Genomic DNA, 12,500 nt, shown 5'->3' with positions numbered 1-12,500 from the left:
TTTAAACAAAAATATATTATTATTATTATTATTATTATTATTATTATTATTAGTAGTAGTAGTAGTAGTGGATGGTCACTCTGATGTTTTTCAGCAAAAACAAACAAAAAAACACAACAGTGCTTCTGTTTTTTCCGTATGATTTATTTTTCTCTCTATATATTTATTTATTATTTTTCAGAGCAGCGCGTGAGGCGGCGTGATGGGAGGATGTTTCTGCTTGGCCGCTCTCAGCAGGTCGGATGAAGGTGTGCTGCAGGGATTTATTGCACACGAATGAAATCGGTTTCTCTCCAACGCAGAAAGAAAAAAACATCATAAATAAGAAACACAAGGTCTTGCTGTAACAAGAATACACACTCTTCACACACACACACACACACACACACACACACACTGAACGCATGGTGTGGTCATGATACTGATCGTTATTATTATTTATGCTGGAAACATGAGCATGTGAGGAGAGAAAAGCAGGAAGTAGCCTTCATCTGACGAGGTTCAGCACGTTTCTTCAGCAGCTCGGCGTGTGTGTGTGTGTGTGTGTGTGTGGTGCTGTTATAGTAAAAGAAGCAGTGAGTGAGTTACTGTTACCACCCTGACGTGTTTTATTCCTCTTACACCACAACGATTCACTGAAAATTATGATTTTTAATTCATTAAACAGTCCTTTTTATCCGTATATAGTTACAGTTTAGTTCCTGTTCTCACTTACGTTATAGCAGCTATAAACAGTCGTTTGGTGCCAAGCTGCTGTCGTGTTTCGGGTTCTCCAGGTTCTAGTTCTGCGTTTCTCTTTTAACTGCTCCACACGCGCACCTTCCAGGTTAAAGAGACACATTAAAGGTATGAAGATCTGCACCATCTACACCATCTGCACCATCTGCTTCATCTACACCATCTACACCATCTGCACCATCTACACCATCTGCACCATCTGCTCCATCTACACCATCCACACCATCTGCTCCATCTACACCATCTACACCATCTGCATCACCTACACCATCTGCACTATCTGCACCATCCACACCATCTGCTCCATCCACACCATCCGCACCATCTACACCATCTTCACCATCTACACCATCTGCTCCATCTACACCATCTACACCATCTGCACCATCTACACCATCTGCATCACCTACACCATCTGCACTATCTGCACCATCCACACCATCTGCTCCATCTACACCATCCGCACCATCTACACCATCTTCACCATCTACACCATCTGCTTCATCTACACCATCTACACCATCTGCACCATCTACACCATCTACACCATCTGCTCCATCTGCACCATCCGCACCATCTGCTCCATCTGCACCATCCACACCATCTGCTCCATCTACACCATCTGCACCATCTGCATCATCTGCACCATCTGCTCCATCTACACCATCTGCTCCATCTACACCATCTGCACCATCTACACCATCTGCATCACCTACACCATCTGCTCCATCTACACCATCTACATCATCTACACCATCTGCACCATCTGCACCATCTGCTCCATCTACACCATCTACACCATCTGCATCATCTACACCATCTGCTCCATCTACACCATCTACATCATCTACACCAGTGATGAGGAACTGAACTTTTCCAGCTTTTCCAGTTTTATTTCTGAGAGTACAGTATGAGCTGTTACTATAGAAACGATGAGTTGTTATAGTTAGAGCCTGTTATAGCTGCTGCTATAGAGTGATGGTATGTTTATAAAAAAATAAAATGTAAATACTTTACTAGTACTTTATAACAACAATAATTTTTATTAATAATTAACAAATTTATTTATTTATTTGTATTAGCACTCTCTCTCTCTCTCTCTCTCTCTCTCTCTCTGTGTGTGTGTGTGTGTGTGTGTTCGTTTTAATCTGGATTCCTGCAGATTTATACACACACACACACACACACACACACACACAGAGAGAGAGGAAGAATCTCCACAGTGACTCTGAGCCAATCCGGGACTCCTCCTCCTCCTCGTGCTCTTCTTCTTCTTCTTCTTCACTTAAAGAAGATAAACAGAAGCGTCTCTTTTCTCTTCTTCTCCACTGTTTCTGTTTTTTAGAGGAAGTTTGTAGATTTGCTGAATTTGTTCCGAAAACTTCTCTCTCTCTCTCTTTTTCTCTCTCTCCCTCTCTCTGTCATTCTCTCTCTCTCTCTTTTTCTCTCTCTCTCTCTCTCTCACTCTCTCTGTCATTCTCTCTTTCTCTCTTTTTCTCTCTCTCTCTCTCTCTCTCACTCTCTCTCTCTGTCATTCTCTCTCTGTCATTCTCTCTCTCTCTCTTTCTCTCTCTCTCCCTCTGTCATTCTCTCTCTCTCTCTCTCACTCTCTCTCTCTGTCATTCTCTCTCTCTCTTTTTCTCTCTCGCTCTCTCTCTCTCTGTCATTCTCTCTCTCTCTCTCTCTCTATCTCTCTTTTTCTCTCTCTCTCGCGCGCTTGCTTGCTTGTTTGTACGCACGCGCACTTTTTTTTTCTCGGTATAACACACACCTATATATATGTATATTTATAAATATTTCTTCTCGGAAATGGAGAGGAGAAGATGAAGATGAAGATGATGGTGATGATGATGGTGATGAAGGTGATGTTTGTCAGCTGAGGAACGCGGATGGAGGAAAGACGCAGCGTTACACCGATACACTGTGTGTGTGTATGTGTGTGTGTGTGTGTGTGTGTATATATATGTGTGTGTGCGCGCGCGCGCTCCGGCGCCCGTCCGCGTGTGCGCGCGCGCGCGCGTGTGGATTAAACTGGAGTCCGCGCGGAGAGCGGCAGAAGCGGAGCGCGGGGAGGAAAAATAGATGCGCGTGAGCAAGAGATCCCAGATTTCGCCCCCACCCTCCCCTCCTTCCTCCGGTCTTGATCTTCATCTCCATCCGGTCCTCGCGCTCAGCGGCTCAGCTCTCATCCGGTTCACATGGGGGAGATGTATGCTCGTGCATTATTATTATTATTATTATTTAAAATCCTCGTGCATCCTCACACCCGTCTTCTTCTTCTTCTTCTTCTTCTTCTTCTTCATCAGCATGATGTTCTTCTTCTCGAGAGGAATGTAGAGGGGAATGTAGTAACTCTCTCCTGAGGTGGAGGCATGATCTAATCCGGATCCTGATCTTCTGATCTTCTGGAGGAGAGACGTGCAGGAAAATTTTGCGCGCGCTAAATTTCGTCTGAAGCATGTGGAGGTTATAACGCGTTATAATGCAGGGGTGTTCGTGTCATGCAACTTGATACAATGGAGTTTTTTTTTATGAGTGTGTTTTCTGCTGCACCAAATGGAGAAGCTTTTCCACTCTCACCTTCTTCTTCTTCTTCTTCTTGAGGAGCACCACGGGATTTTGACTTTTTTGGATTTCTGATTTTTCGTTTCCTTTTTTTTTTTTTTTTTTTAATAAAAAAGGGCGGATTCGTAGTGCTTTTCACTGGCTGTGCTCGGAGTGGAGGATATGGGCTGCTGCTTTACCGGATGCTCCAGCGCGATGGTTTTCGGATCGGACCGGATGGAGGAGAACCGAGCAGCAGGAGAAAATCCGACATGTGAGGAGATCGAGCTGCTCTGACCCTAACCGAGCTCCTGAGCAGAGCTGACATTACTGATTCAAGGTAAAGTTCATGCATGCTTATTACATCATTTATAATTGATATATCGATTTGGTGACGTAGAGCGCGTGCCTTGTGGTGCGAATGGTCTGGAGATGTCCTGTCAGGACATGGAGTCAGAAATGATGCTCATGATGTGGTGTTTGCAGAGATGCATGATGTTCTGCCTTTAATCTGGGGTTCTGCATGGTTCTGATAAACAACTAGAGGTCTAAAGGTGTGTGTGTGTGTGTGTGTGTGTGTGTGTGTGTGTGTCTCGTTAACGCAGCACCTTCTCATCTACAGCCTCACCCCATGCTGAAATCCGTATCAGCGAAATGTACATGTGAACCCTGATCTCAGATTCCTCTCCTGTTCCAAGTGTGTGTGTGTGTGTGTGTGTGTGTGTGTGTGTGTGTTCTTGGCAGAGGTCCAGAACGATCATATATAGTCATCTGCTCTCTTCACCTCCATAGAAGACACGTGTGGGTTACACCAGCGGTGCGGTTCACCCGAGAGACACCATCGCTCGTCTCAATTAGGGAAGTGTGTGTGTGTGTGTGTGTGTGTGTGTGTGTGTGTGTGTGCATGTGTGTGTGCGTGTGTGCGTGTGTGTGTGTGTGTGAGAGAGAGAGAGAATTGGCAAGATGGAGAAATGAGACAGATACAGAGTGAAGGTGATGTGGAAAATGAGAAGAGGAACGAGAGCGAAAATGGAAAGAGAGAAGGAACGAGAGATGATGATGATGATGATGATGATGATGATGATGGAGAAAACTGTGTTCAGGATTCATTAGTGCATGAGTAGGATGGATGGATGGATAGAGGGATGGAGAGATGGACAGCATAATGCAGTTCTGTCGTCTGCAGTCTAAATCACTCATCTTCCTCACTTACACTCTTTTCACTGTGATTAAATCCAAATAATGATTATTAACTTTATTAAAAAAGCCACAAAATGATTTGCTCAGATGCTGAACGTCTCACAAAACAGTGAAAAGTGGCTCATATTTGCAGTTTGGTGTGAAGTTGTTGGCCTGAAGAAGTGCAGTGCCTCTTCACTTGGCTGGTGGTGCTATAATTCAGTTTATGCTGCAGCTGCACACTGTGTGTGTGTGTGTGTGTGTGTGTGTGTGTGTGTGTGTAACCATATCACACTGGTGTCTTTTGGAAATTTCCAACAGATTTAATCAATCTGCTACTGTTTCTTACATTTTATTCCATTTCCTGAGGTGGAGCATCTCAGGAATATCCTGCATGGTGTAAAGACTTTTTCCCACATCAAATTCTTTCCAAAAATTAATAATAAAAATATCCAAAAATGCACAGAAGCAACCTTAAATTTTTTTTTTTTTAAGTTCTATTCCCAGCATCCAACCAAAGCTCACCAGCACATCATGATTACAGCCAGGTATGAAACTCAAGCCAAGTTTGTTTCCTTGTGCACATTGATAATACATCACCATGGCTGCTACACATGAGCTAGCTTCCCAGTTAGCAAGATTAGCCGCATTGCTAATGCTGGCACAGCTGGGTAGCACTGCATGTGGTGTGTAGTATCAGTTGTAGTGGAGCTCATGATAAAAAAATAAAAAAATAAAAATTAAAACCCTCCATCCTCATCGTTTTGTTGCTATTCACAGCGCATTAGCATTTCAGCTGCCATAGAAACTGATTCCAAAATGAGCCCATAAAGAACCCTGTAAGTGTAGCACCAAGCAACAAGAGCTAAATGCTAAATGCCTGAGAGGTTTTAGGTATTAAGAAGAAAATAATGAGCAGTAGTTAAAAAAGATTAGAACCTTTAAGAGTTCTTTGGTTGTTTCTTTGGAGGAAGTTAAAGTTTTAAAAGTGTTTTGCGATCAGAAAGCGTTCAAGGTTATGAGGCTAATTATCCAATGAATCTTTAAACAAACCCTTTATCTTTTAATATCTAGAACATTCCAGGTATTTAATATTTAAGATAAACTGTCTGGGAACTTGGTAACCTCTTAGAACAAAAATGGTTCTTCACAGATCCTTTAAGAGTTCACTGCATAATTATGGGTCAAATCTTACAGCAGAGTGTTTTATGATCAGAAACGGTTCCAGGTTATGAGCCTAAGGACACTTAATTATCCAATGAATTAAAGAACCCTTTCTTTTTTGAAATCTAGAACCTGTCAGGCATTTATTATTCACCTAAACTGGGGTTAAGGTTTTTTTTTTTTAAAGGGTTCACTGGATAATTAAGGACTGAACCCTACAACAGAGGGTTCACCTGTCAGAAAGAGTTCCGAGTTAGGAGAATAAAGATCATGCACTATCCAGTGAACGCTTAAGGAACCCTTGAAGAACCCTTTTCTAAAAGTGTACCAAGAAGCAAAATGTTTGAAACCTGACAGGTTCTAGGTGTTAAGAAGAAAGAAATGAACAATACTTTGGAGTTTGTACTGCACACTAACCCAGTTAATACACACACTCTTGGGGGAAAAGGGTTCTTTAAGGGTTCCATGTTTTTCTCTTCCAGAAAGGGTTCTGCTTGGGACTCTTTCTCACTCAACTGCTTCATTGGAATACCAACAAATGGTTCTTCAGCACTCGTAGGAAAAGGTGTTCTTCAGTGGTTCTTTAAGGGTTTGTTGAGTAATTAAAGGTTCTTAGCTTCCAGGGTGAAGGAACACTTTCTGATAGGAAAACACATTGTAGGTTTCTACATAGAAAAAAGTGGTTCTTTAAGGGTTCTTTGAACAATCAAAGGTTTCTAGCTTTCATAGGTTCTTTAAATGTTCACTGGGTGTCAGGTTCTACACAGAACCTTAAAGAGAAGAAAATAATGATCAGTAATTTGGAGTATGTTCTGCACACTTACCCAGGTTAATACACACACTCTTTAAAAAAAAAGGAGTACTTCAAGCAATCGTTAAGGGTTAATTGGATAATTAAATATTCTTAGCATCTGAAAAGAGTTCCAACTGGAACCCTTTCAAATAGGAAAACACTTTGTAGCAGGGTTCCTTTAAAGGTTCCCTCAAAGGGACAACCAAAGAACCTTTAGGAGTTTTTAAGAGTGCAGCTGTAATGATAGAATGTGATTGATGAAGACACCAAATTATTTATTTATTTTTTTTTAAAATACATTTTTCCCAGCATCGTCTGATCAAATGTAAAGTATATTGAAGCATGAGCAGCTGTTTGGAAATTAAAATGTATTTTAAAGTGAAATTATTCCTGATCAGTTCTGGGATTATTGGACTATTCATGTACGTATTCATGCATTTCCTATGACTTCAATGTTTCTGGGATAAATAACTTCGCCGTAATCGTATTTCTGCTCAATCTCGACGAGTCGGAAATGCACTGAGTGTTATTGTGGGACAAACAGGGCGGAGATGCAGGATGTAGGGCTTCAATTTCGCCTTCAGCGGCAGTTATTTCTGCTCAGACACAAAGACGGCGACTTTAATGTGCGCTGTTTCCTGTTCGGCAACAAATGATAGAGATCATCAATAAAATCACCAGCATTAGCAGCACATGGCAATAAACTGTAGTGTTTAGTGCTGGGGAAAGTGTGAGTGTGAGTGTGTGTGTGTGTGTGTGTGTGTGTTTGCTAGGCTTGACCTTCTACTGTGTGTGTTATAGAAAAAAATATTATTGACTAATTCATTGATTTGTGATCTTTAGCTGTATAAATTCATGTTTAGATAGTTTATTAGTGTATCGGATTACGTATCGACTGCGTTTATTGTATTTGCCGGCTGTACCCTTGTCGCGGTGTGGTTTCGAGGCAAATACTTCATTACATTTCACTTCCAGCTCCACACATGACAGTAAAGCTTGATGTGCTGTAAATTGACTTTATTTAACCTTCATGATCGTTTGGAACCACAAGGGCCTCGAGATGAACAGGTTAAAGCAAAGCAAGCAGAGGATGTTAATATTTCACATGCAGAGAGCTCCGTGTGAGCCGGAGTGCTCATTATTAATGAATCGGCTGCCATTAGAGAACTGAGAGAGTTGTTTACTCGTCTTATCGAGCAGGTCTGCAGAGGCATCATCACCACCACCACCACCAGGACGGGTTTCTGTGGGGGGTTTAGGTAACATGTCACTTCTCTTTTGTTCTACATTTGCAGTCTGAGATGTCTGAGAGATAACATTGCTCAAAATGCCGCAGTATTGAAGATATTAGACTTCAGTGGCATTACATCATGCCTACTTTCCCTTGGTTTTCATTTTCCCTGCATTCGTACTATCAAGTCACTCAGGTTGCTTGTATTTTGTCTCTTGTGTGTTTGTGTGTGTGTCCTATCCAGTGGATTAGCAGATTACCAAAGCAAGCTAACTGTACTAGTGACATACACTCACCAGAGGCACCAATGATCACAGCAACTTCCTTCCAAGCTTTATTTTTCTTCATAATGTCTCTATACTCATTTAATGAGAAGCCGTATATGATACAATATGATAAAACCATGGTTATATGTTTTTCTTCCATTTTTTTTGTCAAACAGTAAACGGGAACTAACTGAAGAAACTGGGAAACTGAAGAAATGTTGCACCACATGAGCCACAAGATCAGTCCGAGGAGCTACAGGGTTAATCACACAGAAAAGTCATTTTATGTAGCTAACTTTTGCATCCTTTGCACATGAACATACCTCCATTATATGATTGTTGCTATGGTTACATCTCTTTCTGTTTTTCATTATAATTAATCAAGCAATGTATCCTATAAATAATTAGCTACTGTGATGACGAAGCGTAAGCACAGAACCCCAACTGTTTTTTTATGCCTGTAGTCATAGTTACATTCCATCATGGTTACAGAATTGTTTTTTCGGTGGTCATATGAAATAGGAAACAAATTATATATAACAATAAATCACAATGGTTAATAGTATTGTTACCCTGCATACTCAAAATATCACACATACCCCCTGGGCTTCATTCAGGAGGAAGCTACCCAGGTAGGAGGCATTAGGGCTGGGTGATATGACAAAAATATCATATCACAATACCTGAAGATATTTCTATGATATATGATGTTTAGTTGTGCAGCAAACTGCTGGCAAAACTGTGATGTTGCATTAAAAAAAAAACTATGGAAGCTCAATGATACATTTATTTAATAATAAATGTGAAATCCATGCATATGCACATGGTCCCATCATTATTCCATGTGCTGAAATAGAAACATATTTTTTGGCTCTGAACTCAAATCTTAAATTATATTTATGATTGGTGTTTACATAGCGTTCCATAACTGTTATATTATTAGTCATAAAAGGTTAATGTCATCATACATCACTTGGATTAAGTGCGTGTGTATCCTGCAGCGTTTTGCAGATGCAGCATGACCTGAATCCTTTGTGGGCTATTTTAGAGAATGAAAGGACAGAGTCAGGGTTTTAGAACACAGCAGCACTTTGTGAGTTTGGCAGGAAGTTGAACAGAATAGCAGAGAGACAGGAAAGTCATGTACTTCTACACTGTGACTGACAGCACAGAGGCCACGCCTCCTTCCCTGTGACTGACAGCACAGAGGCCACGCCTCCTTCCCTGTGACTGACAGCACAGGTGCCACGCCTCTTTCCCTGAGGCTGCCAAAGACAGAGGCCAAAGACAGAGGCCACTCCTCCTTCCCCGAGGCTGCCAAAGTCCAAACCTTTTTAACTTGAGACTTACCCTCCTTCACCATGATGGGTGCAGAGGCCACACCTCCTTCACCATGATGGGTGCAGAGGCCACACCTCCTTCACCATGATGTGTGCAGAGGCCACACCTCCTTCACCATGATGGGTGCAGAGGCCACACCTCCTTCACTAGGACTCAAAGCACTAACTTTACTGTGAAAGGTGCAGAGTCCATGCCTTCCTTCTAAGACTGACAGGCATTGAGTTAGTGCCTCCTTCACCAGCTCTGAAAGCAGAAAGGCCACACCTCCTTCAAAGGAACTGACAGGTGCATGGGTCATGCCTTCTTCACTGTGACAGTGGCCACACCTTCTTCATAACAACTACGAGTTCAGTGGCCACACCTCCTTTGCTAGAATTGATGGCACAGAGGCCACACCTTTTTTTCTGTGACAGGTGCAGAGACCACACCCCTTTGACTGAAATTTAATCCTAGAAGCAACACCTTCTTAAGTGGGACTGGTCTATATGGAAGAAATATCACTTGAATTACCTGAAGACATTTTTCCTGATATGTATCCCAATATTTCATTTTGTAAAAAAAAAAAACAAAACATCATCCCCATATTTAAGAAATCAAATCCAAAACATTTAATTTTCATTTAACATGAATTTTTTTTTAACAAAAAAAGGTTTAATAAACAACAGGAGTAAACTGTAATATCGATATGATGATGTCATGTTGCCCAGCACTGTTTGTTGCCCTGAACATGGTAAACGGTGTGTTTTGGAGAGATGGCATCACAGGTGGGATGAAATGGTGCAGTAAACAGCAGGGTATCTGTCTGCGATAATGAGCTGTCAGCGGTGAGCTCTGATCTCGACGCCCCGCCGGTGCGAACTGTGGAAAAGTGACAGCTGTGGATAGAAATAGACACTGTGTATAAAGGCCAATGAGGTTGTAATGTAATTAGATGTGTTTGTGTGTATTCTGTGGCTTTGTGTGTGTGTGTGTGTGTGTGTGTGAGTGTGTGAATGACCTGTGTCCTCTGTGTAGGCAGAGTGGAGGAAAAAAAAGAATGCTTTCCTTCAGCAAGGTTTAACACCAGGTGCATGTGAAAAGTTTTGTGGCTCTTAAAATTATACAGACGATCATTAAAGTGTATTATGTTATAATTTATCCCAGTATCATTATCAAATATCTTCAGTGAACCTGTAAATATGGTGGACAGAGCACAGGAAATTTGCAGTAGAGTATTATTTTAGTAAAATATAATATTGTAGGTGATAAACATGAAATTCTGATTCGGGAATTGGGATTCGACGCACATGCGTATTGTACCATCATTATTCCGTGTTGTGTGAAATACTAATAACACCAGATTTTTGTCTCTGAACTCAGTGCTAAGGCTGTGATCATGACTGGTGTTTATGTCTCCTTCCATAAATGTTATTAACTGGGTTAAATAATTAACTGGAGATTACAAGTACACAGGCCACACCTCATTTATTAACACTAACAGGAACATAGTCACTGGGTCACACTCCTGCCACTGGGACTGAAAGGTAGAGAGGTCACGCCTCCTTCACTGAGACTGTCAGGTAGAGAGGCCACGCCTCCTTCACTGGAACTGACAGGTAGAGAGGCCACGCCTCCTTCACTGGAACTGACAGGTAGAGAGGTCACGCCTTCTTCACTGAGACTGTCAGGTAGAGAGGCCACGCCTTCTTCACTGGAACTGACAGGTAGAGAGGTCACGCCTTCTTCACTGGGACTGACAGGTAGAGAGGTCACGCCTTCTTCACTGGGACTGACAGGTAGAGAGGCCACGCCTCCTTCACTGGAACTGACAGGTAGAGAGGTCACGCCTTCTTCACTGAGACTGTCAGGTAGAGAGGCCACGCCTCCTTCACTGGAACTGACAGGTAGAGAGGTCACGCCTTCTTCACTGAGACTGTCAGGTAGAGAGGTCACGCCTCCTTCACTGGAACTGACAGGTAGAGAGGTCACGCCTTCTTCACTGGGACTGACAGGTAGAGAGGCCACGCCTTCTTCACTGGGACTGACAGGTAGAGAGGCCACGCCTTCTTCACTGGGACTGACAGGTAGAGAGGCCACGCCTCCTTCACTAGGACTGAACAGTGTCTCTTGGGTTTAAAAGATTCGCAGATCTCTTCAGGATCTTCGCTCTGCTGCTGATCAGATCTGATTATTCAAGTCTAATTCCATCTGATGACTCCTTCCCCATTTTCCACTTCATGCTACTTCGTCTTTAAATGAGCTTCGCGGCTGAACTGTGAGTGCTGGAAAAGAAAAAGCAAATGAATCAAGACTCATTAGTTTTCTTTTCACTTACACATTTTGCTGGATAGAGAAGATGGAACTTCAGAAACTGGCTAAATATCCCAGACAGTCTTTAACCGTGGGAGGATCGGGTCAAACCCAGGTTTTTCCTCTTACGTGCCCAAACAGAGACCAATCATGTAGTAGCCGTAATCCAGAGAATGTCTGTGTTTGTTAATTTTGAAATCATGCTAATTATATTGTTCCGGAAAAGTGAATCAATCTAATTCTGTTGAATTCTGTCTTCTGATTGGTCAGAAGATGTTGATAAATTTTATATACACAGGTTTATATTAACGCATTCGTTCTAATATATTATCGTTTCTGTAGTAACAGCTCAATCACATGCACTTGTACAGTTGATTCTCCACATAAATGGAGATAAAAAAAAGTTTGTAATGGTTCATATGGTCAATTTTTCTGTGAGGAGATGTTAATTTAACATGTAGGTAAGGAGTCTCCAGTGTTAGCGCTTTGCTACTGTCAGAGGTTTTCTGACATCCAGCACTTTTGTTCTAAGCGTGTAACATGTACCAAGATAGCTTAGTGTTAAACTCTTGACAGGTTCTAGGTGTTGAGAAGAAAATCATGAGCAGTGATTAGGAGTTTGTAGACCACACTTCTCCAGTTCACGTGTTCTTTAAGGGTTCATCAGATACTTAAGGCTTTTGTCTCCCAAAAGGGTTCTCCTTGGAGCTCTTTGTGATACGGAAAAACCCTGTTGTAGGGTTCTAAGCAGAAACTTTATTTAACAGCTCTTAAGCTTTAATTTTGTAATAGTCACCTCTCTCTGTAATCTAAATGGGATTCCTAGAACTGGACGTTCAAATAGATTTTCATTATTCATCCATTAGAGAAATTGAGTCACAGTAACACACACACACACACACACACACACACACGCGGCATTTCATTTCACAGAAATCATTTAAAACATTCCAAA

The 12,500-nt window shown here is 41.8% G+C and overlaps 1 protein-coding gene across 1 annotated transcript in view; it reads left to right on the top strand.

Annotated features, from left to right (window-relative positions):
• The first annotated feature begins 2,448 nt into the window (after positions 1-2,448).
• lrfn5a (leucine rich repeat and fibronectin type III domain containing 5a) overlaps positions 2,449-12,500 on the top strand; it is a 43,815-nt gene continuing 33,763 nt past the window's right edge. Inside the window, exon 1 of the mRNA XM_053237819.1 lies at positions 2,449-3,622. The gene's annotated coding sequence lies outside the window, so the exon portion shown is untranslated. The remainder of the gene's footprint in view (positions 3,623-12,500) is intronic.

This window comes from Pangasianodon hypophthalmus, chromosome 10 (assembly GCF_027358585.1).
Source record: "Pangasianodon hypophthalmus isolate fPanHyp1 chromosome 10, fPanHyp1.pri, whole genome shotgun sequence".
Taxonomy (NCBI): domain Eukaryota; kingdom Metazoa; phylum Chordata; class Actinopteri; order Siluriformes; family Pangasiidae; genus Pangasianodon; species Pangasianodon hypophthalmus.
The sequence above is the reverse complement of the archived record's forward strand: the minus strand, read 5'-3'. Positions and strand labels throughout refer to the sequence as shown.